At 58.9% G+C, this 25,490-nt stretch overlaps 1 protein-coding gene and 1 long non-coding RNA gene across 2 annotated transcripts in view; one reads left to right on the top strand and one right to left on the bottom strand.

Moving 5' to 3' along the window:
* Ppp2r2c (protein phosphatase 2 regulatory subunit Bgamma) overlaps positions 1–25,490 on the bottom strand; it is a 100,789-nt gene that overhangs the window by 36,193 nt on the left and 39,106 nt on the right. The gene's annotated exons all lie outside the window — the stretch shown is intronic.
* On the top strand, positions 2,558–10,999 carry LOC125610921. The gene is made up of 2 exons (XR_007340987.1): positions 2,558–4,134; positions 4,701–10,999. It is a non-coding gene; the product is annotated as an uncharacterized LOC125610921 (long non-coding RNA).

The raw sequence follows: 25,490 nt of genomic DNA, 5'->3' as shown, positions 1-25,490 counted from the left end.
CGGCCACCGTCTCCAGGCTTACACCAGACAACAGTGTGAGGACACCCCACCAGCTGCAAAAGGGAGAGAGAAGGTTCTGGAAAGATCTCTTGGGAGAAGGGATCCCCAAATGTGGCAGGTAAAGTCTGCCCATATCTCTAGCTGCCCCCAGATCATGCTCGCACGAGGCAGGCTCCAAACAGCTGCAGGCTCAGAGAAGTGATCGAGGTCCCCGGCACCGCCCACCAGCTGCCAGAGTGGACGCTTGATCTCGGGCACAGTGACCGTCTCCAAATACAACAGGATCCGCAATGCCGGGTATATCCACAGGAAGTGACGGCGGCATGTCAGAGACCCCTGCGGCACCCGGCACAGCACCAGAGATGGAACCAGCCCAGGTTCCACAGACATCAGGGACCACTGACCCTGAGGTGTCCTGGGGGCCGGAACTGACAAACAGAGATGCTCAGTAGCTCTGAGAACTGTGGAGGACATGAAGACAGCCTGCTCACACCTAAGAAGAAGGAAGGGAAACCCGGCAGAGCGGGGAGGGAACTCAATGGGAATCCTAAAACCCAGGAAGACAGTATCTGGAACAGAAAGATCCCGGGATCCTTAGCACGAAGAGATGGTGGAAGTAGGAGTCAGTGCACTTGGTGTCAACAGGAACTGCCCAGGCTGTGAACAGACAAAACGAAGATGTTTTAAAAAGAGCAGAGATATGTAGGGGCTGTGGGAGGTTATCAAAAGGTCTGAGCCAGGCCCCCTGGCGCACCTCATACCAGCTACTCAGGAGGCTGAGGCAAGAGGATGGCAAGTTCAAAGTCAGCCTCAGCAACTTAGCAAGACCCTGTCTCAAAATAAAATAAAAAGGGCCAGGGTTGTGGCTCAGCACTTGCTCCAAGCCTTGGGCTCCATCCCCAGAACAGTGGGGGGAAAATCCTGACATATGTGCAGCTGGAGCTGCAGAAGAAAAGAAAGGGAACAGAGGAAGACAGACCTGCGGAAAGAGGCACTGAGAACTCCACAATTTGCAAAGAATATAATCTGTCCAGTTTACAAATTTAAGAAGCTTACTTAACTCCACAGGGCACACCCTGGCCTGGGCATGTGCTTGATTTCTTCTCCACTATGCCATGTCGGGGAAACGCTGCCTGTGGACCTCGAGGATGACAGGGTGCTCCACCTGGGCATTCCAGCCTCAGCCCTGTTACTTAACCAGCTGTGTGACCTCACCAGAACCACTCACCCTCTCTGAGCCGAGGCTGCCCCATGGGTAAAATGGGAATCATCATCACTACCTGGTCACAGTTCTCCTAGAATGTATGTGAAACTCAAATAGCCTGTAGGCTAGAAAGTTCTCTGGAGGTTCTGGCCGAGGCTTGCATTTGATGAGCACATGAGGGTCCAGGGCTGGGAGAGGAGGGAGGAGGAGGGCTGTGGGCAGGCACCCAGGAGAAGAAGGGGGCTCAGGTGCCAGGCCCCTGGGCTGGGGCTCCGTGAGTGGATCTGCCCAGCATCTTCTCTGGGCTCCCAGAAGAGGAGCCAGGCCCCACCTGGGAAGAGGGGTCCTCAGGCCTGCCCTCCAGGGGCACCCCAGGTCCAAGGACACATGCAGGTGAGGGGCGGCCAGGTGAGGCAGAGAGGATCTGAGAGTCTCTGGACGCAGTGACAGGAGCAGGGTCTTGAGGGACAAGGGGGGGTGGCAGATGAGGACTCAGGATTGCCATGGAGAGTGAGTCAGATACGGAAGGCCAGGAGAGGTTACCACAGGTCCAGCCTCGGGTCACGTCCTGGGTGGCCTGGTCCTAGCAGGCCGCACACACTGAGTCCTTTCTTCAGTCTACAAGTTGTTGCAGTCACCATCACCCCAGTGTACAGGTGGAGACACCGAGGCACAGAGGGCAACCACCTGCCAGAGGTCACCCAGCTAGTGGGAGCAGAGCCAAGATTCAGTGTCAGGCGGGCTGGCTCCAGAGTCCTGAACTTGACCCCTGCCTGGCGCTTCTCAGGACACCAAAGGGGTCAGAGATGGGCCTGGGGAGAAAGCAAGTGCTGGGCTCAGAGTCCCCACACACCCCTGTGAAGAGGACCCTTGGAGAAAGCTGAAGATGTGGCCCGAGACCTGGAGCAGAGGGACCTGGTGTCTGAGGGCCGGGGAGGAGGTTCTGCACCCACGTGCTTCCCAGGGACAGAAGGGAGCCAGCCTCGGTCATCTCAGGTGCTGTGTGCTGGCTGCCTGGGGGCCAGGAGATGCAGCAGGGGGTGGCTGGGCAGGGGGCCAATACCCCCGGGGCCGAGGAAAGCCACGGGGCTACTGGACAAACAGCTGTGATCCCCAGGTAAGGGTCCTGCCAGAGAGGGCTCTGCAGGCGTCTTCCAGACCTCCCAGGGAAGGACTTAGGACAAGGTGGGCAGCCATGTCCCCCTGCCAGGCCCACCAGAGCAGGCAAAGCCCCAGCACACAGCAGATGGCCCGCGTCTCCTGCTGACCTCCCAGCCAGCGAGCAGGCCAACAGGACGCCAGCAGCCCAGCCCCGTCCCCCTGCAGGCCCTCCCCACCGTGGGCCTTGGGAGGAGCAGGCCTGGCTGGCCGCAGGCACACAGGAGAGATGCCAGCCTCTCTCAGAATCGGGACAGGCATTGACCGGGTCTGGAAAGTCAGTACTGAGTATGTGGCGAGGGCCACGTAGCTGAGGGGGACTGGGAAGGCTGGACGGCCCCCAGGGCAGGGGAGGGGCCTCCCTGGGGGGCTGTCAATCACAGGCCTGCCTGCTGCGCACCTCTGTGCTCACCCAGGGCACCTGGCTCATGGTCCTCACCCAGGGGTGACAATCCAAGGGTCACTAATTTCCCCACACTGGTCACCACGCAGGCCTGGTGAGCAGTTCTCTCCTGCAGCCTGAGCCTGGGGGGCCTGGAGGAGTGAGACGGCTCCCTGAGCTGTGCTTGGGCCACTGGGCTGGAGCAGGGCGTGAGGGGCTGGCGGAGGCTCAGGGGTCTGAGTGGGTAGGCCAGGGCGCAGGACCCCAGGCTCTGCCCCTCAGGCCAGGGCATCCTCAGGACAGGAAGCGGGTGCCCGCCCCAGCCCCAGGCCCTGGCCTGGCCTCTGGAGGAAGCCACCTCCTTCCTGCCGGTGACCTGTACAAGCCACCTCCCTCTCTGGTCACACCTCCTGTGTACCGAGGACAGGACCAGGGAGGGGGACGGGCAGAACCCCAGGGCTGGGCATTGGATCCTCTCACAACCTGGCAGGTGCTGCGGGCCAGTGCTGGCCTCAGCACCACCTCCCTATCCGGGCTCCTAAGAGGAAAAGCACCTCCAAGCTGGGAGCGCGGGTCGAACCGTGTCAGCTCTTACACTGGGCCTAGCACTGACTCATTGTGAGGCCCGGGGACACCCGCCCCGGAGCTCCAGGAGGAAGGGAACGTCAGCATGAGGGGAGCTGTGACACGTGGCCAGCCAGCCCGGCTGAGGACTCTGGCCATGTCTGCTTAGACAGTGACCTTGGGAGAAAGGAACAGCAGAGGGAGGCCTGGGCGGTGCCCTTACGGTGGCGTCCACCCAGGAACAGCTGCTGTCTGGCAAAGGGAGACCTGCTTCAGCTCCCACTCCTGCCAGCTGTGACTCTGGGGAAACACTGCACCTCTCTGCGTCTCGGAGCCAGTGGATTTGTTCACCTGTGCAACAAGACGGCAATGTGTACCTTCCGAGGGCGCTCAGCCACCTGGGACAGGCTCTCAGTAAGTCCACTGGTCACTCATTTACTCATTCAAGACCAGATTGATGGAGGAGGGCGTCGTCCAGTGAGTACAGAGTTTCTGGGAACGAAGAAAGAGTCTGGAACTCGATGTTGGTGGCTGTAGGACACGGAGAACGGGCTTCCTCTTGGAGCTGTGGGCTTAGGAGCAGCTGGAGTGGTACGCGGTGTGGGGTGTGTTCTACAACAGAACGAGGACAACTGGACTGGCAGCACCGCGCACACTGGCCCTGGGCACAGCAGGCGCCCCGGGAGACAGACAAGAGTGACTTTCCATGGAAAGCAGTGTTTTCTGGAGTGAGGGCAGAAGGGCCCTTCTTCTGGCAGAGGCCTGAGGGGAGCCAGGAGGGAGCCGCCTGGATACCTGCAGGACCAGCACATACCAAGGCCCTGAGGTGAGTTAGGCCAGTTGCAGGCCAGCAAGAAGCCAGTGTGTGCAGAGGGAGGCAGGACAGGGCAGGGCAGGAAGGATGAAGCGTCAAGCTAGCCTGGACACCAGACCCAGCAGGCAGGAGGTGGCCCAGGGACTTTATTCTAAGCAAGCCGGGAGTCTCCATCTGACTTAGGCCTAGAGACTGCTCCGACCCTCTGTGTCTCTGTGGCACAGAGGAGATCTCTCGGGGTGCAGGGTCTGGCACTTGAGCGGCTCTGGGTCAGTTCTGTTGAGCCAGAGGGAACCAAGCCTCGCGGGGTGGGCTGGGGACATGCTGCAGCAGCCTGGGGTCACCTCTGCTCCTCATGTGACCTCTCTCCCGCTGCACTCTGGCTTCTCATTGGCTCGGAGAGACTCTGGGCTCACACTGGTTCTGGTTTGATTTTAGACCGTGGCGGGCTGAGGCCTGACCTACACCACACCAAACTCACACTTGGTGGTTTCTGGACGCACCACGCGGGAACCATCCCTGCTACCTAGTCCAGGGCAATCCCACCGCCCCATCGTGGTGTTCCATTTCCTCCCCAGCCAGGCAGCCACCGCCCACTTCCTGAGCCCCTGGACATGGCCTGCTCTGGACCATGCCGTGTGGCCTCCCGGGGCAGGGGCCTCACCCACCCAGCAGGGCTTTCACAGCGAACCTCAGTCCTCGGTCGCCTCTCATGGCTGGCACTCTCCCAGTCATCACGATGTTTCCAAGACAGGTAGGTCCCTTGGGGGACGTCACGAGCCTCTGGTAACCCCTGCATCCTGGGTCCCTGAGCTGTGGCTGTGCCCAGCTCTGCCAGCCAGGGGATGGCTGCGGGAGCCAGGGTGGGTGTGGAAGGACACTGCCCCGTCAGGGACAGGGGAGGGGGAGGCTGTGATGGTGGCCAGCAGCTCCTCCCCACCCAGGCCAGATGGGACCCCTGCTGAGTGTCTGCTGGCTGGGCTGGCAGGGCAGATGGGCCTGGGGGAGGAACGGGCAGCAATGGATTTGCCAGTGGTCAGCAGGGTCCAGTCAAGCTTCTGGGTCTGATTCCAGGCCAGGCTGGACTGTGCCCAGAGCAGGGGTGACACCCAGCTCTGGCTTCAGCACAGCCTCTAGGGGCTGCCCTCAATCAGACTCCTGGGGCCTTAAGGTGGCCAGGTGGCCTGAGGCCAGCCACTGACTCAGGACGGGTCAAGGTGAAGGAGACCACGTGCTCCCCGCCTGCTCTCTTGCAAAACAGGCTCCAGAAAGCCTTCCTCCCCCAGCACCCTCAAATCACCTGGGCTTCTCTCCTGAAGAAGAAGATTCTCTGGCCCGGCCCTGCTCTCCTGGCTGGACCACTGGGAAGGTCCTCCTGCGTGCTGAGGTTTGAGGACCCCGGCAAAGCAGCCTGGAGGGCGAGAGCGCCAGGCCTGTGCATTCTCAGTGATCCTCGGCACGTTGGGTGACTCCGAGCCTCCACCTCCCCACCTCCAATGGGAGACGCCCGGGCTGGCTGCGAGAGGGACCGAGGCGAGGACAACAGAACTGCCCAGCTCCAAGGACCTGCTGAGAGTCGGTAACTGCAGCTAGTGGGCATTACCACTGCTGTCACACGCGATCGCAGTGCCACCTGGACATGGTAGGGGAGTAAGTGACAGGAGAGGGCTTCCGACCAGGCAAAGCGGCTGTGGGGACCAGTGTGGCTCTCACGTCCTGGTCTGGGCGAGCCCTGCTGGCTCTGAGCCTCAGTCTCCCTGCCTGTAGCATGTTGGTGACTGGAGTCGTCCATGCTAGGGGCTCTGCACACTGTGATGTGCTGTCCCCGTGCCCGGAGGAGCGTGCAGGCCTGACGCTGATTCATTTGGATTACCCGGGTCGGGACAGGCCAGCTGGCCCACTGGCTTCTGTCCTCCCAGCACCTGGGGTCCCACGGGCCCTGTCCTCCCTGCCCAGTTCCTTAGACCCCAGTCAGCAGGTGGGCAAGGGGGGGGGTGGCGAGCTATCCAAGCCACTGCAATGCCTCTCAGTTCTCATCACGTCAGCGTGACCACCAGACCCCCTTAGGCCTGTCTGCTCCAGGCAGGGGCTCGGGCACTGGGCCACTATGTCCCTGGCCAGACTTCCCCAGGCTGTGGTGCTGGGGTCGGTCAGCAGGGCTGGTCCCTCTCCTCTGGCCACCGCTCTCGCCTCATCCTGGCCCAGGCCACGTGACCCAGCAGCTGCAGCCTCAGGGGGTCTCCTCTGAAACTAACACCTCATCACATCACGAGCCTCCCTGCGGCCTCGGTAGCTCCCCAGCGCCCTCGGAATGAAGGCCCATCTGCCTGGTGACCTCTTGCTCACCATGCCTGCTTTGAGCTGGCCCGGGCATCCTTCATTTCCCCCAGAAGAGGCCACTTACTTATTCAAACTGGACTTACTGCACCCCTACAAAGTGCTAGACCGTATCCTAGGCAACAGGAATTCAGAATTGTGCCCAATGGACACTGCCTGATCAGGGAGAGAGCTCGCCCTCAAATTCAGCAAGAACTACCTGTGGCGCAGAGCAAAGCTGACTTCTGCCCCGCCCTCCTATGGCACCACCCCGTGTGCCAGTCTCTGGGTGACAGTCAGGTAGAGGAGGCCAGTCACCCTGTTCAGGTGCCAGCTGGGATTCGGAGCCAGAGACCCCCATGGGGTGGGACGTGGGCTTGACAGACAGGTGAGGCCAACTCTAGTGGCGTGATGGCAGCAGCCGCGTCCCCAGCACCTTGGTTCTGAAAATGGGCAGGCCCTCGGGTGCTGTGGCTGCTCTCTGGGACCCTCCTGCTGTGGCCTCCAGGCTCCCTGCCCCTCTTCCACCTCCCTTGCAGCCCCCTCTCCTGACCCCCTGCCGGTACAGATGCCCGCCTGGGTTACCAGATGGCAATTGAGGAAGTGGCAGTTCCCGAGGTATGGGTGTGGCCTAAGGGGACTGCAGTGCCACCACACTCACCAACCTGTCACTGGGATCACAACACCCCTTACAGAGAAGAGAGGTGCACAGACCTGAGCCCCCCGCCCCAGATGCTACCCATGTCCTTGGGCGCCCCTCCTACAGCCAGGCACATGGTCCAGCTGCAGCTCTGTGGGTGACAACAGCGATGGCCGGTGTGGAGACCCTCCTCCCCTTTGGTCTCCTGCTTAGACTATTAAGGAGCACTGCACAGTGTGCCCCCATTCAGTGGTGGAGCCAGCCTGAAAGGGTGGTGGGCATCGCTCTCCCTTCTTACACAGGGAAACCAAGGCTGGGGGAGGGGAGTCCACCATGCTCTGGGGAACCCAGTGGGAGGTGGAGAGGACCCTGACCTGTGGCGCTCATCCAGCCTGTGGATGAACACTCCTGCCAGAGCTGATGCCAAGCACCTGCGTTTGATAGCTAGTTCAAGAACTTCTAAAAGTGTCACCGTTGGCTCCCACCAGCCAACATGGGCCAACTGGGGCACACCCTGGCAAAGTGAGCCACCTAGGTGGCCCAAGGTCAGACTCTGGCCCCAATGTCACCGCTGAGTTCAGAGTCTTCCCTCAAAAGCACCTGCACCCACCCAACCCAGTACAGCCCCAGGAGACTCTGGTGCACTTGGCAGGATCCTTGCCAGCCACGGAACCCCGGCCAGCACCACAGAGGCCACGCCAGGGAGCTCAGCTGGAAGGAAGGACAGGGAGGCCCACTCTGGCCACGTGCCTTCTAGCTGCAATCAATCCCCCAGTTATGGCTTGCAGGGGCCTGGTGTGATGAGCAGAAATACAGCGCCTGGCCAAGAGAGGTCAGGTGCTGTCCCCGTGCTGGGTGGGTGCCAGCCTCGGATGCCAGGTGAGGGGACTGGACCAGCCTCGGGGTCTCTCTGTGACCTCTTTGTCCATAGATGCTCTGGCTTGGGCAAGATGAACAGGGGCCTGGAGGACAGGCAGCATGGGACCCAGGGCCCCACCCCTGCCACCTGCCCCTGGAGGAGGACACCTGTTCCTGCAGGGGCAAACCCTGGGCCTTCCCCTTCCCCCTCCCTCCAGCTTGGTGAGCGTCTCTCTCCCCCAGGAGCTTGCAGGCTGCAGGTGAGGTCTGGCTCTCCACCTCGGGTTCCCAGGACAGCTCTTCTTCAGGTCCCTCTGCCAGGGCTGGTGGGACCTGGCCCTGACCTGCAGCCAGCCATCCGCCAGTCATTCATTGACCCAACGTTCACCCATGTCCAGCCCATGTGGAGTCCCTGGGGCTGGGCCACCAAGGGGGATGTGCAGATGGCTTATGCCTCCATGGTGGCTTGGAGGGAGACAGAAAAGGAAACCAGTAAACTTATTCCAGCCTCCCAGGTTCTGGGGAAGAAGTCTGTGCCAGGAGTGGGCAGAACCCCCAAGAGTGGACAGTACAGCCTAGTGGTCAGAAACAGCCGCTTTGGCCAGCCCTGGATCCAAGCTTCCCTTCCTCTCCTTAGTCATCTGAGGAGGCTACTCACCCCCAGCCACAGTCTCCTCGTCTGTCCATGGGCTTAAGGCTAACCCTGCCTCAGAGGGCCTTAAGGGTTAATGAGGGACAAGTGTTCCTCACAGACAGGACTAGACTGGTCCCAACCATTTCACAAAGGACAGAGCTGGAAGTCTGACTCAACCTGATTTCAAGACCAAGACAAAGTGACGACAAACAAGAGTGTGGCGTTGGTGGAAGGCGAGACAGAGAGATCCCTGCAGCAGGCAGGCGACCGGGAACCACCTGCGATTCCAGAACAGCTGGCCTTCCCAGAGGCACCGAGGCCGGTCGCTGAGGAAAGGGTGGTCCATGCGGGAAGAAGCCAGGAGGGAGCCACACGGCTCAATGTGAAAGTCAAGACGATAAATCTGCAGGGGAATTTTGGCAGCTTTTATTTTTTAGACAAGACCCAAAGAGCAAGAGCAACAAAAGAAAAATGGATTTCTAGACTTTATCAGAATTAAAGCATTTGTTCTTTGAAAGAAACTATTAGAAAAACAAAACGTCATGCCACAGGATGGGAGAAAACACCTGTAACCACGCACCTGACCAGCCATTCGCATCCAAAGCTCGTAAGGACGCAGCACTCAGTGGGAACACAGCAGCCGAAGGGAGAGGCGGGAAGAGGCCACCAGAGGTCTGGCTCTCCACCTCGTGTTCCCAGGAGAAGACCTTGTGTCCACAGACAGGCAGTGGACACAGGGGAGGCACGCCACATCCTGGGCCATCGGGAGGAGCAAATCGAAACCACAAGGCAACACTGGGACTCACCCACGAGGACAGATAGATTAAAAAGTCCTGGCTGTTGACCATGAGGAGTGGCTCACGCCCCCACACTGCCAGGACTGTGCAATGAAGCTGCCCCTCGGGATCAGCCTGGCAGGATCCTAAAGAGCCACACAGGCCTGCCATGCAACCCACCCGTTCCTCATAGCCAAGAGGAAGCAAAGCACACACATGTGCAAGATGTGAGCATCCCTGTTCACAGCGGCCGGTCCACCCAGCTCAGACCTGGAACAACCCAAGTTTCCATCAACAAGTAGAAGGATGAACAATTGTGACCCAGCCACTCCGTGGGCTACTACTCCGCAATGGTAAAGTCCACCCTAGGCATGTGCGAGACAGTGGGGGGACTCTCAGAGTGATTCAGCTGGGGGAAAGGAGCGCGGTGACTCCATTTATGTGGACGCCTAGAAAGTACGGACCAATACACAGCAACAGAGAGCTTGTGGGTGGCCAGGCGGGTACAGGGTAGAGATGGAATGGACCACTGGGGACAAGGGGACCTCAGGGTGAGGGCAGAGTCCCAGACCTCACAGGAGGTGCTGGTTTCATGTGCATGTGGCCAAGACCCCACTGTATTAAAGTGTTAAAGTGAGTCTGTGGCCAAGACTCACTGTATTAAAGTGTTAAAGGGAGAAAAGGGGAAGCAGCTGCCCTCATGGGAGGCCTCCAGAGAACCTCAGGTCTGACCCCGGGACCGTGGGTCATCGACACCACCCCAAGTAACCTTGCGAAGGGAAAGAAGCCTTTGGTGCAGTTTTCATCAATCAAGCGCATCCTACCTGCCAAGACACAGTTCACCCAGATTTGTCTAAGGGGGGGCTGGCCCACCCGCCTTGGCACAAGCACCACGCTGTGCCCCATGTGGTGGAACTGCGTCCATCGCCTAAGGTTAGACATCCCCTCCCTCTCCCAGGCACTCGCAGCCCGCCAGAGGCCGGCAGGAAGCTGCAAGCCAGCAGGGCGGCCTGCGCTGAGCCCGGGGCTGCCCCCTGTGCCACAGAGCCCTTCACACACATGGCGTGGTGGGCAGAGGAAGGGACCTGAAAACCAGGGCACAGCCAAGAGTGGCCACCTGCTGGCAGGTTCCCACCAGAAACATCCAGTCCTGTTGGACAGCAGAAGTCTGCAGCAGAATGAAGCCCAGGCAAAGGGTGGAGGGTTTTGACGGGGGCCGAGCCAGGCCAGTGTGACTGGTGTTCCTCTCCTGGTCCGTCTCCAAGTGGGGCACTGTCAGGACTCCAAAGACCCTGGGTTTCCCTGTCCATGCATGAAGTCCCCTGGAGCTGACACATTATCCTGCAGTTTGCCTGAATCGGTAGTTCTCAGATGGTGTCCTCAGACCCCTGGGGGTCCCCAAGATCCTTCCAGGCATTTGCAACTCCATGTTGTGTGAGGTGGTGACTGACAATACTCCAGCCACACAGCCGCACACCAGACAAAGCAGCAGCCCTCTATTAAGCCAGGCATTAAAGAGGTTTATCAAACACCACTCTTCTTACTACTGCTTTGTTTTGGAAAGTATAGTTTTTCAGAAAAAAAATTATTTATGTTAGCATGTAATGAATTGTAATTTTTATTTTGAAATAAATTCATATATAAATCTTTTAACAGTCTTGGTTTTATTTTCTAATATGGCAAATATCAACAGACACAGCCCACATAAACAAAGGCTTTTTGGGGATCTTGAATAATTTTTAAGAATGTAAAGACCAAAAAGTTTGGCAACAACTGCCCTAAAAGCATGTTGGGCAATTTGGCTGCTTGACTTGACTGATCAAGGCATCTACAGATCTACGGATCAAGCACATTCCTTAGCGCTTGGAGCGCCCAGCCCGCTGAGGACTCTCCCAAGCTCCTGGGTTTGTACCTTTGGTCACAAGGCACCCAGAGCCCAATGTCAAAGTCAAGGCTGGCCAAAGCCCCTAAATAAACACCTCAGAATTGGGCCCTGGCTCCCCCACCTCCCGGCTCCCACTTGTGATGGTCCAGGGCTGGGAGCCGATCACTATCTATCAGAAATGTTTGTGCCACATGATTCGACCCACCTGCCCCTCTGGGAATGTGACCAGGGCAGAGACTTCTATCTCTGGACTCGGTTCATATATAGGGACACAGTTAATCGTGAGCACAGATGTGCCAGAGAGGGGCTTTGGAGCACTTTCAGCAGCTGTCCTGCACACCACCCACTTCCCCAACCACAGGCGCACGTGCGAGTGCAGAGGGGAAAGCGCAGCACGTTGGTCGCTGGTGTGTCCAGAGTGCTCACCCTCCCTGGCCCTCCTCTCTTGCCACTTCCTTCCTGGATCCTTGTCCTCCTCCCTCCTCCCATCTCTGCACTAGGCCAGGAGTGTGGAGGCAGGGAGCAGCCCCGTCCCTAGGGCTCCCAGGCTCCTGGGGGAGTCAGGGATGTAAACAAGCACCACGTGGTGCAGCCCAGCCTGGGGGTCAGGAGCAGCCTCCTGGAGGAGGAGCTGCATCCTGAATCCTCCTGAACTGAGGGCAGAAACACTGCAGGCGGGAGGCATCCTGGATGGCAAGGACAGGTGCACGGCTGGGGAGCCCATTCTGTAGAAGGACGCAGAACACTGTCAGCAGAGGGGTCCTCGAACACCAGCCCTGCAAGGACACGAACGACCCACCAAAAAGACCCCACCTGGTCTCCACTCAGCCAAGGAGAAGCTGTGTCACTCGGCTTGTCTCTGACTCATGCCCATCCTCGAGGGCCAGCTGGAGAACCAGGGAGAAGAAGGGCCCGTCAATTCTACCAAGGCCAGGGAGGGCCAGGGAGGGCTTATAAGAGCCGCCGGGCAGTGGAGGGCGGCAGCACCATGCCTCCCTCCCATTGGTGGATGACCGTGCCCACAAGGATGTCCCTCCCTGGGCCACTGGGAAGAGGCAGGACCCCCAGCAGCTCCCTGGTTGGAATGGGCAGACCGCTCATGGGAGGGGCAGCCCCAGAGACGGCGTCCCTCAGGGGTGGCTCAGCAGCAGGAATAAGAACTGCCCCCACCTCTCTCTCCTGCTCCCCAAGTGTCTCCTTTGATGGGAAAAAGAAGAGAGAAATTGCACTCAAGTCCCGGCTCTGTGCCCGAGTGTGTGGAGGTGACGAGACACCTGGGTTGGTGATCAGCTGCAGTTGAGGAGCCCAGGCTACAGGAAGGCCCCTGGCTGAGGCCTCCCCAAGGCTGCCACTGTCCTCGCTCTCAGAGCACACTGCCGCTCTCTGCAGTAGGAGCCCTTTCCACTGGCACAGTGTATAGCCCTGGAGGAGGCCCCTCCTGTCTGAAAGGCACACATCCTGCCTGCCGGGAGGGGCTGCTGCTGCCTCTGATGACCAGGGCAGCTCCCTGTAAGCAGAGACGCACACTTCCTGTGCTTGGTAGGACACCTGCGACATCAGTTGTGAAGCACCCAGGTAGCACACTTGTCACCCCAGAGACTGCAGGACACCCTAAGTGGCCTGCAGAGATTTCCCATCCTTCAGGTGTGTCAGAATGAACCTCAAGGCCTGTGGGGAAATGGTGGGCCCCAAAATCCCAAGCTGTGGCCAGGCAGCAGGCTCATAGCAGGAGAAGGGACCTGCAAGAGGCCCAGAGGCAGGAGGCAGGGAGCAGCCAGGAGGATGGGGCACTGCCCAGGAAGGCGGTCAAAATCCAAGCCAAGTCCATCTTGTCCCACCCTAACCCAAATAAGTAACTGACCCAGGAGGTGCTGCAGGAGGGCACGCCTGCCCACGCCCAGTCACCGGAGCTTCCACAGAGGGCTCTGCCAGGGCCACCTCTCCACAAACAGCAGGTCTGCAAGGATGTCTGCCCAGCAACTGTCTGCTTGACCTCAGACAGTGTCACCCTGGTTATTGATCCTTGTGGCCAAGAATGATGGGTTCAAAATATCTTACATAATCCTTGAAAAACTTCCCCTGGCCTCTGCCCCCTCCAACATGCTCGGCTTCTCCCGGGCAGTGCTCGGCTGTGCCCAAGGAAACGTTACTCTGCGGGGACTCCTTCCCCCGGGTGACTTTGGTGGCAGGATGATTACAGTGGAGACTCGAACCCCACAGAGATGGCCCAGGAGACAGAGGGTCCTGGTGTGCAAGAGGCAGGCAACGGCTGCCAATGCTGTGGCCAGTTCTGCCGGGTGACAGCCCGGCCACTTGTGCATCTTGAGCAGCCCTAGCAGCTCCCAGGCCTCCACAGCCTCATCAGGGAAGTCAGAAGAGCGTGGCTCCTGCACAGGCTTGCTGGGAGAGTCACGGGCACAAGTGTGACGTGGGAGCTGGGGTTCTCACTGCCATTACAGCCCAGTCGGGCAACATGCAGGCAGCACAGCCACTAGGTCCCGCGTCGTCACCACCACCATGTGGGGGAGCTATGAATTCATTAGTCTTCCCATTTTACAGATGAGAAAACCAAGCGGGAAGGTTAAGAGACTTCCGAGCGTTGGGGAGCTGCGGAGCTCCAGGGCAGGGACAGCCCTTCTCCCTTTCTCCCCCTGCAGCCGCCCCCCATCCTGCCTGCCCTGAACTGGCTCTCAGCAGGCAGCAAACTGAGGTCTGATAAACAAATAAACAACTGCATAAATGAAAGGGGGTGAAGAGATGAATGAATGTCACCAGGAGGACAAACCCTTCCTCCCCACTCAAAGGCACAAGGAAAAGCTCCCATTTAATTATGAGGAGGGGACCCCCAGGGCAACCCCCAGCCAGCAGTAACACAGGCACTTTCATTACCGTTTATGGCTTCCTGGGCCCATTAACAGGAGTCCCCGGTTCCTGGGGAGCGATTAGGTGGGGGAGGGCCGGGCCTGCTCCCGCCACCCAGAGGGCCGGGCTCTGGGACGCAGCCCGTCTCGAATCCAGATGCTGACACGACAACATCCCAGAAACCTCATTTGCAGACCCAGATTAGTGCCACTCTGATGATCGTATAAAAGAAAGATGGGACATAAAGAGCCAGGAACAAGCATGACCATGGGTAACGAACGGCATCACGGTGGAGCAGGGAGAGCCCTCAGAGGCTGCTGTCATCGAGACCCATTTGGTAACTTACAGATTCCGCTAACTGTTCGTTTCGTAACCTGGTGGGGCCTCTTTTCCCTTTATTTTATCTGTTATCATCCTCATTAATAATCCAGAGGCACATGACGGGGCTGCCGGTGTATGATAATGACTGTTCCAAGCGCCAGGATGAAAGTCAGCACCCATCAGGGGCAGGGCCGCCCTGCTCTGACGTTAACACAGCCCCTCTTCCCAGCGTCTGGCGGTCCGGCCCCTCTGCTGGCTCCGTCTGCCCTCCGGGAAGCTCCCCATGTGTTTGTTCACCAAACAGCTCCGGCCAGTCCTGGCCAAAGTGGCCTCGGCCCCACAGAGGTGGGCAGCACTGCTCTCTGGGAAGCTGCTGCTCGAAACCTCTTGTCATCTTGTGCATTTCATGACCCTTCTTCATCTTCCTTCTTGTCAAAATAGGAAGAGGTCACACTGCAGTGGGCTGAACGGTGTCCCCAAATATGTGTCCACGTTCCAACCCCAGAGCCATGAGCGTGACCTTATCTGGAAAAAGTGCCTTTGAACATATGAAGCGGTTAAGAATCTTGAGACAGGAGACCGTCCTGCGCTGTCCCAACAGGCCCTCACTCCAGTGGCAGTGTCCCTGTCGGACACACATAGCAGACAGAGGTAAGAGGCCAGACAGGTGCTCCCCACGGCCCTCTCCCCACCTCGGCTCAGCCCTGGGGACTGCCCAACTGTGAGAGCCGACGTCTGTCATTTTAAGCCACCCTTTGACAATGTTATGGCAGGAAACGTAACATACTCACCAATCGGAAATGGTGTTGACGGTGTGACCTGGGCTGGGGTCCACAATGCCCAGCAGAAACAGGTCAGAGAGGGGACGAAAGCACCTGACCCTCTCAAAGTCCAGTAGACTTCATGAGCATTTATTGCAAAAATCCCAACGTTTTAAAGCCAAATACCCTTAGATAAATGGATTGGAAAGTTCTTCAACTATTCAAAAGTGGATAAAATGGATTTAATTTTTTCCCCAGAGGATAAAAAAGGTAGATTTAAAATTATTCCCTAAGGATACACAACAAAGCCTGCATGCGGTCCAGCGCGGGGGCCAAGGGCCCCAGTGTAGCTGCTCTGAGCTGAGGTGCGCTGTCAGCTGGGACTGCACAGCAGAGCTCGAAGACTTGACATAAAAGGATGTTTACCATCTCATTAATAAGTCTGCACCATGTTCACCGTAGTTTGGACATTTACAACTACCACAACTTCACCTATTTCTTTTTATTTGTGTAACATGGCTACCAGGAGATTTTCAATCACACGTGGGTTCCCATTGCTGTCCACTGCTGGGCACCGATGTAGAGGATACAGAAAATGTGGTCAGGACAGTTAAAATGCCCTTAGATTAGTTGACAAAAGAATTAAAATGCCAGCCAAATGGCAGACGAGCCAGAACCCTCCCCACAAAGGATGCAAAGACACCCAAAAGGGACCAAATGTTAAAAACTGATGAGCCAATAGCAGCAGGGACTTCGCTGTCCCCTTCCCCCACCCCCAACTCCAGGCTAAGGGAGCTCCAGAGAGCCCTGGCCAGCCCTGGTTCCTCACCAGGGACACGCCAGCCCTCAGCTGATTGGATCCAGAGGCAGCCACCCCCTTCAAGAAGCAGCCAATCATGGGCTCCCCAGAGGGCTGAGCCAATCACATCTCTCTCCCAGCAATCTGGGAGAGGGACCGAAGGGCATTGAGCCCAGAAGCTCAGGTGAGGCAGCTGAGGCCACCTGGAAGACGGTGATCACACCCACATGTCAAGTGGCATTGTCTGTGACCAGCAAGTAAGCCAGGGGGAGGCACAGAAGCACCAGAGTCAACACTATGACAGAGCAGGGACTGCCACCCATGTCAGCCCTGGGGACACTGAGATAGGGGAGAACCCGGCCTCGCCCAGTCATGGATGGAACTGGGGGTAGAGCCAGGAGGAGAACCCAGGTCTCTGGCCTCAGTGAACATGCCTGTCCCAACACAGGCGCTCTTGTCCCCCAAGCCTTTGCCCCACTGCTCCCTCCACCTGGAACCTTGCAGCCTTTGGCCTCTGTCTGATGAAGGATCCATGCTCAGCTCTGCCTGAGGCCTGCCCAGTTTCGGGGTTTCAGGGTCTTGGGAAGCAGCTTGGAACCAGGCTGGTGCGACACCATCTACATGACACTTATCCCTCGGATGCCCTTAATTTGACGGGTGTGCCAGCTCCACACCAGGCCGGCTGGCATGTGGGCAGACACACCTGCCTGGCAGGGGCTGGGGAGCCTCAGGCCGCCCTGGCGGAGCCCCTGGGCGCGGGCCTCCGGCTGCCTCTTGAGCTAATGAGGCTGCGTGTGAGCTGTAATCACACCCGCGTCTGAGCACACCCGGGAGCTTGTTCACACGGCCTAATGGAGCATCCCGTGTTCTACAGAGTTCACCATGTGATTTAATTAACCCCCCGGCCCAGGGGTGCTTGTCACCTGTCTCGCAGCGCAGACCCAAGCCTGCTGGGGGCCGGGGCAAGGAGGGAGCAGGTGGGTGTGCACAGACGGTCCCCAGGGGAGCAGAGGTCCCAGGCACCCGCCAGCCAGGCTCAGATGGAAGGTGAAAGAGGACGAAGGCGGGGACGTGGGAAGGTACTCAGGACGGGTCCCACCCTGCTCCTGAGGGCGCAGCCGTGATGCATCCTGGCCGGGTGGGACGGTCAGCGTGAGGAGCTCACGTGCAGAGAGAAGCCCTGAGACCCAGCTCTGCCCTGCGCCTGTCACCCTCTCCCAGGAACGCCGCAGTGTAGACGCCTTCACAGACCCGCTCTCCTTTCAGCCTACCACAGCCCCATGAGGGGCGCTGTTACCATCCCCGTCGTAATGAGGAAGAAATACAGAGAAGGTAGGTAACATGCCTGCAGCCACACAGCCAGGAAGTGGTGGGCAAGACTCCTGCCAGGGCGGACCTCGCTGCTCACCCAGACCAACCAGGCTTGTCTGTGCGCCTCAAACATGTCTCTTCTCCTCCTTCCCAGTGGCTTGGCCAGTGCCCCAGATGCTCAATATCCCTGGTGCCTCAGTTTCTTCTTACGGGAAATGGACATAACATACCTTGAGGGATTGTTTTGAGGATTACATGAGTTAATGGTTGAGAGTCACTAGGAACAAAGCCGGCCGAACAGTAAGCCCTAGGTAAACGTGTGTTAAGGGTCTTCGTCTCTTAGCCCTTTCTACTGGGGCAGGGGTTCCAGGCCCTTCCCACACAGGAATTGTGAGACCAGACCTGGGGGTGGGCCTTTCACAGAAAGGGCCACATTCCCAGTGGGTGCACTGGCAGGGCTCCCCAGGGTCACAGCCCACCCTGACCTTCACCCTGTGCCGAGCCCTGCTGGCTGCATCACTGGCCTGCTGGCCCCCAGGGTGACCCTGTCGTGTTAACCCCACCCTGCTCGGGTTCCCACGTGTCCTTCAGAGTCACCTCTTGGAAACCTAATCCCTAAGTACATGGTGCACTGTTTTTGGGGGTGGGGCCCTTGGGAGGTGAAGGGCTCCCAGACACTGCCGACTGGCACCGTGATCCTGGACTGGCTGGAGAGCTGTGGGAAATGAATGCCTGTGGTTCAGGAGCCCAGTCTACAGCCCCTCGAGCAGCCGGCAGGGCCAAGACAGACACCGAAGGTGACCAACGGCATCACAAACCTGGCTATGAGGTACAGTCATTTTCTCGAAGGTTCGCTCCTATTTCCCTCGAGAATATACAGTGGCACACTCAGTCATGCACTCGCTTACTCTCACACTCACACGTTCACACTCACTCATAGCTCAGATCCACGCACTGGCACCCCCCACGCACGCACACACACTCATGCACACACGCGCATACCCCAGGAGCTGAAACTGAGCCACCTGGGATCACATTCAGGGCCTCCGGGAGGGCGCGGCCTGGCCTCAACACTGGAGGAGGGAGCACTGTTGGTGACCTGGACATGTTTGTCTCAGCCCAGGATTAAATTCACCAGGTAGAAGATGGTGGGTACATGTCAACAGGTGGGCGTTTGTCCTGAAGAGATCATCAGAGCAAGAGCTGAGCCTGCAGCCCAGAAGCCCCCAGCTGCCTCTCATCCCATAAGAGTGCCACCAAGGTCCACTAGTGACAGTGAGATCCGAGGCTCAGGTCTGCTCTGCGTTTTCATATTTGGACACCCCGACAATCCTCCTGTTAGCAGCAGAGATGCTGAGCCCTGAGAAACGGGGTGCCTGGCCAGAGACCACTGCTGAGCAAGGGGCAGAGCTGGGGTCCCTACTCCATCTGCAGCTGACACAGGTGACCTTCCCAACCACCATGTTCCCCCACAGTCCCTGTTCAGCCCCTTCCTCCCATGAGCATCTTGGTGACACTTAGAATGGGACCAGTAGCTCTGCAGTTGGCCGAAGATGGATAATCATGTCCAAATCCACACGATGATACACCTGATGGTAACGTAAACGGGGCGTGTGTGCACAGGTGGGCACGGGCGTGTGTGCTGATGGCCAAGTATTCGAGGAACTGAAGCTGCCAGTGCGGTCTTCTCTCCCATTGGCTGGAGCCAGAACTGGCTGGAGCTGCAGTCCTGGAGACCTGGCGGGATTCAGAAGCACAGGCGGGCGGTCCTTCTACCCATGTGGAGAGAGCCGGCTCTGCAGAGCTGAGCTGGACGGGCCACACTTTCTGTGCCAGAGACTAACCATAGAGCTTTCTTCCCATCTGCAGGCGGCTCTGGGGTCCACGGCTGCGGGTGAGGGCAGTGGGTCAGAAGGGGAAGGAGAAGGGAGCGCCAGGCCAGGCAGCGGTCCCTCCCACGGGCCACCGGCACTCCCTCCAGCGTCACAGAGAGCCAGGTGTGTTCATTTTGCCTTTCAAAGAGCCTTGAGGATGGGCAGGTGCCCTTCCTATTAGGGACACGTGCCACACCATGATGTGTCAGCAGTGGCCTTGTAAGGTCCTAACGGAGCTGAGATTTTCCTGTCACCTAGTCACGTTGCTGTGGTAGCACGTTGTCATGTGCCTGTCACCCCTGGGCTCTGGTGTGACTGCGCAGCTAGATGCACAGAGGCACAGGAGCACGGAGCCCCGTGCCGAGCTCTTGAGAGGCGGCCTCGTCCCAGAGCCTGGTGCTCCAGACCCTCTGTTGTTTGCAAGTGCACTCCTTCTTATTAAAAAAAGTGGCTGTGAGACTGTCCCACCCTGTCACACAGCAGCAGCCTCCTACAGCTCATGTTTATCACGTCTCTAGATTGAACCAAGGGGCCTTGTGGGGTGACTGACCCTCACCAACCAGGTCCACTGAGTACGCTCTACGGTGTCCTGACCGGTGACTCTCAGAATGTACCCGATCGTGGAGCAACAACGCTGGGGCACATGGCTCCGGGATGGGGACTCACCACCGTTGACAGCTCAGCCAACTGAGGAGCTCTGCCTGGGAGCACCCCCAGTGCACCAGCTCTGCCCCCACGTGCACCAACTCTGCCCCCCAGTGTACCAGCTCTGCCCCCCAGTGTACCAGCTCTGCCCCCCAGTGCACCAGCTCTGCCCCCCAGTGTACCAGCTCTGCCCCCCCCCCCGCTGGCTGAACACAGCGCCCAGCCCCTCTATTCACAGGCATGGTGGAAACCAATATTTGTCCCAAGTCCCTAGCCACCCCTGCTCGTCGCACCAGACCTTTCTGTTTGGGTTCCCCACCATCAATGTAAACACATGGCTAGGGCTGAGCCCACCATCTTCCAGAACAAACCCACTCCTGCACCACCTCCACCCATCAGCCACCCAGGAGGCAGGAGGCAGGAGGCAGCTCAGCGTGCCTCTCTCCCTCACAGACAAGGCAACTCCAGTCCTTAGGCTCCTGGGACCCAGCCCTGGAGTGGATGTCTTGTGTGCACACAACAACCCCTCAGCCTTCTCCACTTTACAGATGAGGAAGCTGAGGTTCAGAGAGGCCCTGTAAACTTAGTACTGCCCAGGGCCAGCTCCGAATCCAGACCCTTCTGCTCGGGAGGCTTTGGCTCCTGCCTCTGAGCCATGCTGTCACTATCCTGCAAGGGACAGGACCCCAGCAGGGCTGCGCAGCTGTGGGAGTCTTCCTGACACAACCCCATGCAGGTTCCTGGGGGCGCTCCTGACCTCTGCCGTCCACCCCGTGTTCCTCTGGGAGGGGCAGGGACTTGCTCTGACTGGAGCATCTGAAGGGACAGCAGGCAGGGGGCCGACCCCTCCTGGGACAAGTGCCTGCTGGGAGCCCACTGTTCTCCCCCTCCCCCACCAGTGTCCCAACAGGAAGGTGCACCAGATCAGGTCTGGGGTGGGGGCTTAGGAAGCCCATCTGGCCACCGCGCCCAGGCTGGGTCTCCAGGTCAGCAGTGTGGGTGGCCAAAGCAATACCCCTCCTCGGGCTGGGTTGTGGCTCAGTGGCACAGCGCTTGCCTAGCATGGGTGAGGCACTGGGTTTGATTCTCAGCACCGCGTATCAATAAATAAAAACCTAATAATAAAGGTCCACTGACAACTAAAAAAATATTAAAAACAAAAACACACCCTCCTCTATCCTGCCTCCTCTGATGCGAGCCTCAAGGGGCTCAGACCCTGGGTGGGGGGAGAGGGCCACTTACAGGAACCCCTGCTGTGGGGAGAGGTGGGGCATGACAGAGGAGAGGAGGGGGAGGGGCAGTGGCAATGCTGCCGTGGAGTCTGGACCCAGGCTCCCTGTCACCCAGGTTTTCACTTGGACCCCGCCCTGGTGATGGCGACCAAGGAGGGCACTCCCCCAAGCCCATGGCCTCTCCTCCCAGGCCTTGGCTTGGGACTCTTCCGCAGAGAAGAACCACCCCCGCTGGGTCCCTCCCTGTCTGGCCTCCTGAGGACTGAGGTTGAGCCAAGCTCTGGTATCCCCAGGGCAAGGCCACTGGGTGGTCTCCAGGCCCAGCCTGCCGCGCACACCACACCAGCTCCTCTGGAAGCCGCCTGACTTCAGCATAAACACGGTCTCCTGCAGGGCCTCCCAGGGGCCCCAGGGGATCACGTCCATGGCCACAGCTGAGCAGCAGTAACTCAAAGATGTCCACTGGCTGAGGGCAACCAAGCAGGCCTCCTCAGAACTGCTGTGATCAAGGCCGAGGGGGATGGGGCTGAGGATGAGACTGGCTGTTGGCATGCACAGGAGGGGGGACAGCGTGGGAGTGGCCCATACACCCAGCGTGGGCACTCGAGGTCCCCACAGTTGGTTCCAGGCTCAGGCGTCTGGCCAGGTCACCATGCCTTGAATGGCGCACTCCAGGGGATTTCTGCCCCTCAACCCCACATAAGACCATGTTGGCTCCCTTAGCCCTGGTGAGGTGGCCGCCACACACTGCTGGTCCAGCGGACGGGGACTCGGGATAGGGAGGCTGGGCGGGAGGAGAGGGGCGGGTCCCTGCTCAGCTGCTTGCATTGACTTGTAGCTTTGGGAAGCCCCTGCCTCCTGGGGCCTCTGCCTCCTCCTCTGTGAGGTGGGGGGCAGCCGCAGCAACCCACGGACAGCAGTGGAGGGGACGGACCTGAGGGGTGCGGGTGTGAAGTGCTGCGGAGGGAGAGTGAGCTCCACAGGAAGGGAGGCTGACTCACTCGCTAGGCGGCAGGGTTGTCACCAAGCACAGGCAGCCCGGGTGCCACGTGGCTTTATGGTCTGCTTACCCCACCCCTACGACAGACCTGACAGGGGGGCTTGCTTGGCACACCAGAGTCACAGACCTGTGAGGCAGCACAGGCAGCAAAGGCCAGGCACCCTCACCCACTTGAGTCCTCCTGGGATGGTCTCCCTGGCTGTGCAGATGGGTGGGGGCCAAGCTGCCCATGGGCCTGGGACCCTATTAGACACACGCTCTCTGTCTTCAAACCGCGGGCTGGCCCACACATCGTCCAGAGATGTCTCAGCTGGTGCTCTGCCCTCCCCAGGGACTGACACATGGAAGTCACCTCTATGACAGAGGAAGGCCAGGGAGCCCAGTGAGGTGGAGGAACCCTGCCCCAGGACGCAGGGCACAGAGAGGTTTCTGGAGAAGATCCCTTGACCTCCCAGGAAGTCCCCCAAGCTCCCCTGGGCTGAGGGCTGTGCCCAGCATTGGGACACAGGGCGCCACCAGATAAGGAAATGGGCATGTGACCACCTGGTGCTGTCCTCTCACCCAAGAAAACCACTGACAGAAGAGAATACCCAGGACAGAGTCCGTGCCCATTCGGCTTGGAAACAGGCCTGTGCATGGGGCAGGGGCTCCGTAAAGGTGAAATGAGCAACTCCAGGGCTCCTGCAGCCCGTGGGGGCCACAGGCCAAGCCCAGACCCAGGGCTAAGAATGCTCTTCGCATTTTTAAGGAATTGTAAAGCAAAGAGCAACACAAACAAAAAAATATGCAATGGAGACTTGTGGCTGCCAAGCAAACTCTGGCCTTGCTGCCCTCTCCAGGGGAGCTCCCCGCCCTGCTCCAATCCACACCCCAACCTGCAGCCAGAGAACTGGCCCCAGAAAGAGGGCGGGACTCCAGGGTCCTGCTCTCAGGAATCACTGCGAGGAGGGCTCAAAACAAGAGCACTTTATTCTCTCCACGCGCTGCAGGTCCAACTGTCATGCTCTGGGGTGGGCGCAGCCTCTCCTGGAACCACGCCAGTCTCTGTGTCTATTGTCACAGCCTTCCCCTGGGTGTCTGTCCCCTTCTCTTCAAAGTGACACCAGACATTGGCTTTGGGGCCCACTCTGATCCAGTGTGACCTGTTCTTACCTAGTTACATATATTTCCAAGTGAGGTCCCACTCTAAGGTTCTGAGTGAACATAAATTTGGGGGCATTTTCAATACACTATCCTCTGAACCCCCAATTTTCTGCCTCCTCTGGGGAACTGTATTCTCAGAGGCACGGACACCTCTCTCTCTCTCTCTCTCTCTCTCTCTCTCTCTCTCTCTCTTTCTCTCATACAAACACACACACACACACACACACACACGCACACTCTGTATGACAGGCAGGCAAGACTTCCCAAGGACAGGCTGCAGGACACATGCAGGCTGGCACATGGCCATGACAAATAACTTGTCTCTTGCCAAGTCCCAGTGCCAATGTCTTCCACTAGAACCCACCACCAGTGGTGAAGGTGAGAATAAAATCATTCTCAGCGTGTGACCTAAAAGCATCCGCCCCCTCCCGCCTCAGCAGGCAGGGACCTTGCAGGGCCAGCTTGGGTCTGAAGCTGCAAGGACAGATACACTCCTGCAAAGTGTCAGCCCTGCCCTGAGAGCCAGGGCAGGTGCCCTCCCCTGTCCCCATGCCAACCTCTCACTCCTGCCTCTTAGGTCTGGAAAGGGCATGGCCATTGGTGGAGCGCCTGTTAGCTGCTGGGGACATGTCATGGGGACCTCACTGAAGCTCTTTAGCCTACTTCAGGACAAGCTGATGGAAAGGAAGGGGCCAGGGCCTGTGGATGGACACAGAAACCTGGTGCCCACTGCTCCGCGCGTGTGTCCCCAAGGTTCATGTGTGACATGTGGGCCTTCAAGGGGAAGGGCTGGGCCCTTGTGAGAACACTGTCACCATGATGAGGGTGGGATTGTTCTAGAAGCAAGGTCAGACCTCTCTTTGCACTCTCACCCACGTGGTGCCTTCTGCCATGGCCGACACAGCAGGGAGACCCTTACCAAATGTGGCCCCTCCTTCTGGGACTTCCTGGCCTCCAGAACTGAGAAGAAATGTCTTCTCCATACAAATCACTCTTCAGCAGTAAGTACTCTGTCACAGCAGTCCAAAACTGATGGTGCTGCTTAACAAGAGCATTGGTCAGACATGACAGGTGGCTGCAGAGTGGAACCCCAGAGCCCAACGGTGACACAAGCAGCATTTGACAGGGAGTGATGTCTAGGGCGTGTCTGGTGCCCAGCCCGTGCCTGGCACACAGCAGAAACCCACTGAACTCTCAGGGAACACCACAGAGCCTCCTCTCCCAGCCTCACCCCTTGGAAGGGAGGCCTCCTGAGAGCAGGACAGGTGTGGTGATCCTTGGTGGGCCTGGGCAGGCATTCATAGGGGAGGGGAGCAGGGCCTGGACCCTGAAAAGGATAATGGTAGTCCTGGAAAAGGGACCACAGGGACCATGGCACAGAGGCACATCCCCGGCCATGGCAGCAGAACAAGGCCACGGATCTGTGGCAGAGTGCCCTCCTCTCCTGTCTCCTCACACCAAGCTCACTGGGCACGCAGGTGTGGGCTCTGCTGTCCTTCACCTGCCCTGCGGGTCCTGCTTTCCTACTGGGGGAGTTTCCCACTGAGTGTGGGCCACAGAAGCCGAGGAGCCAAGTCCTCCTCTTCCCCAAGCCACATGTGGGCCAATCAGATGCTCCTACCTGCACTCAGGCGCAAACACTGCTGAACCAGGACTGTGACCATGAGTTCAACTGTGGCCGCTGTGGCCGGGCCCAGGTGGGCACAGCGGGTGGGGCAGCTGGCCTGTCCCACTAGACCACAATCGCACGCTTCCTGCTTCTTGGCCTCAGGGCTGCCGCTGCACAGCCCGCCGCCTTCTGCGGGTGCGGAGCCTGCAGCCCAGCGGAGCCGGGCTTTCCCCACTTCTGTGCTTCAGAGCCCCCAGCTGGACCCAAGCGCTGAATAGCGCCTGGACAATCGGCTCCAAGTACTTAGTGCCACCTGGTTTGTGCCAGGTGTCCTGGTGGCTGCCATCTCTGGAACACAAAGTCCCCAGACCTGGCTCAAGGAGCTCGGGCGCAGGTGGACCCCTAACTAACAAGGCACCCGAGGCGCACTGAGAGGGCCTTGGCTGAGGGCCAAGGGTGCAGTGCTACTCTGGGCACTTAGGACAGCCACCTCCCAGGGCCCACACCTGCTAGGATGCCAAAGGCAGGACAGTCCAGCGCCTACCCTGCCCACTCCCTGGGCTGTTGTGAGCGACTTATGCGACGTGGACAATGCGGGCTTTGCCAACAGCCAGGGAGCAGCCGTGCAGCAGAAGCTGCGTGGCCTCTCCCACCTCCTGGAACCGTGTGGCTCACGTGTGCTGACCGGAACGGCAGGTGCCA

This window comes from Marmota marmota, unplaced genomic scaffold (assembly GCF_001458135.2).
Source record: "Marmota marmota marmota unplaced genomic scaffold, marMar, whole genome shotgun sequence".
Lineage (NCBI taxonomy): Eukaryota > Metazoa > Chordata > Mammalia > Rodentia > Sciuridae > Marmota > Marmota marmota.
This window is presented reverse-complemented; position numbering and strand designations above follow the sequence as displayed.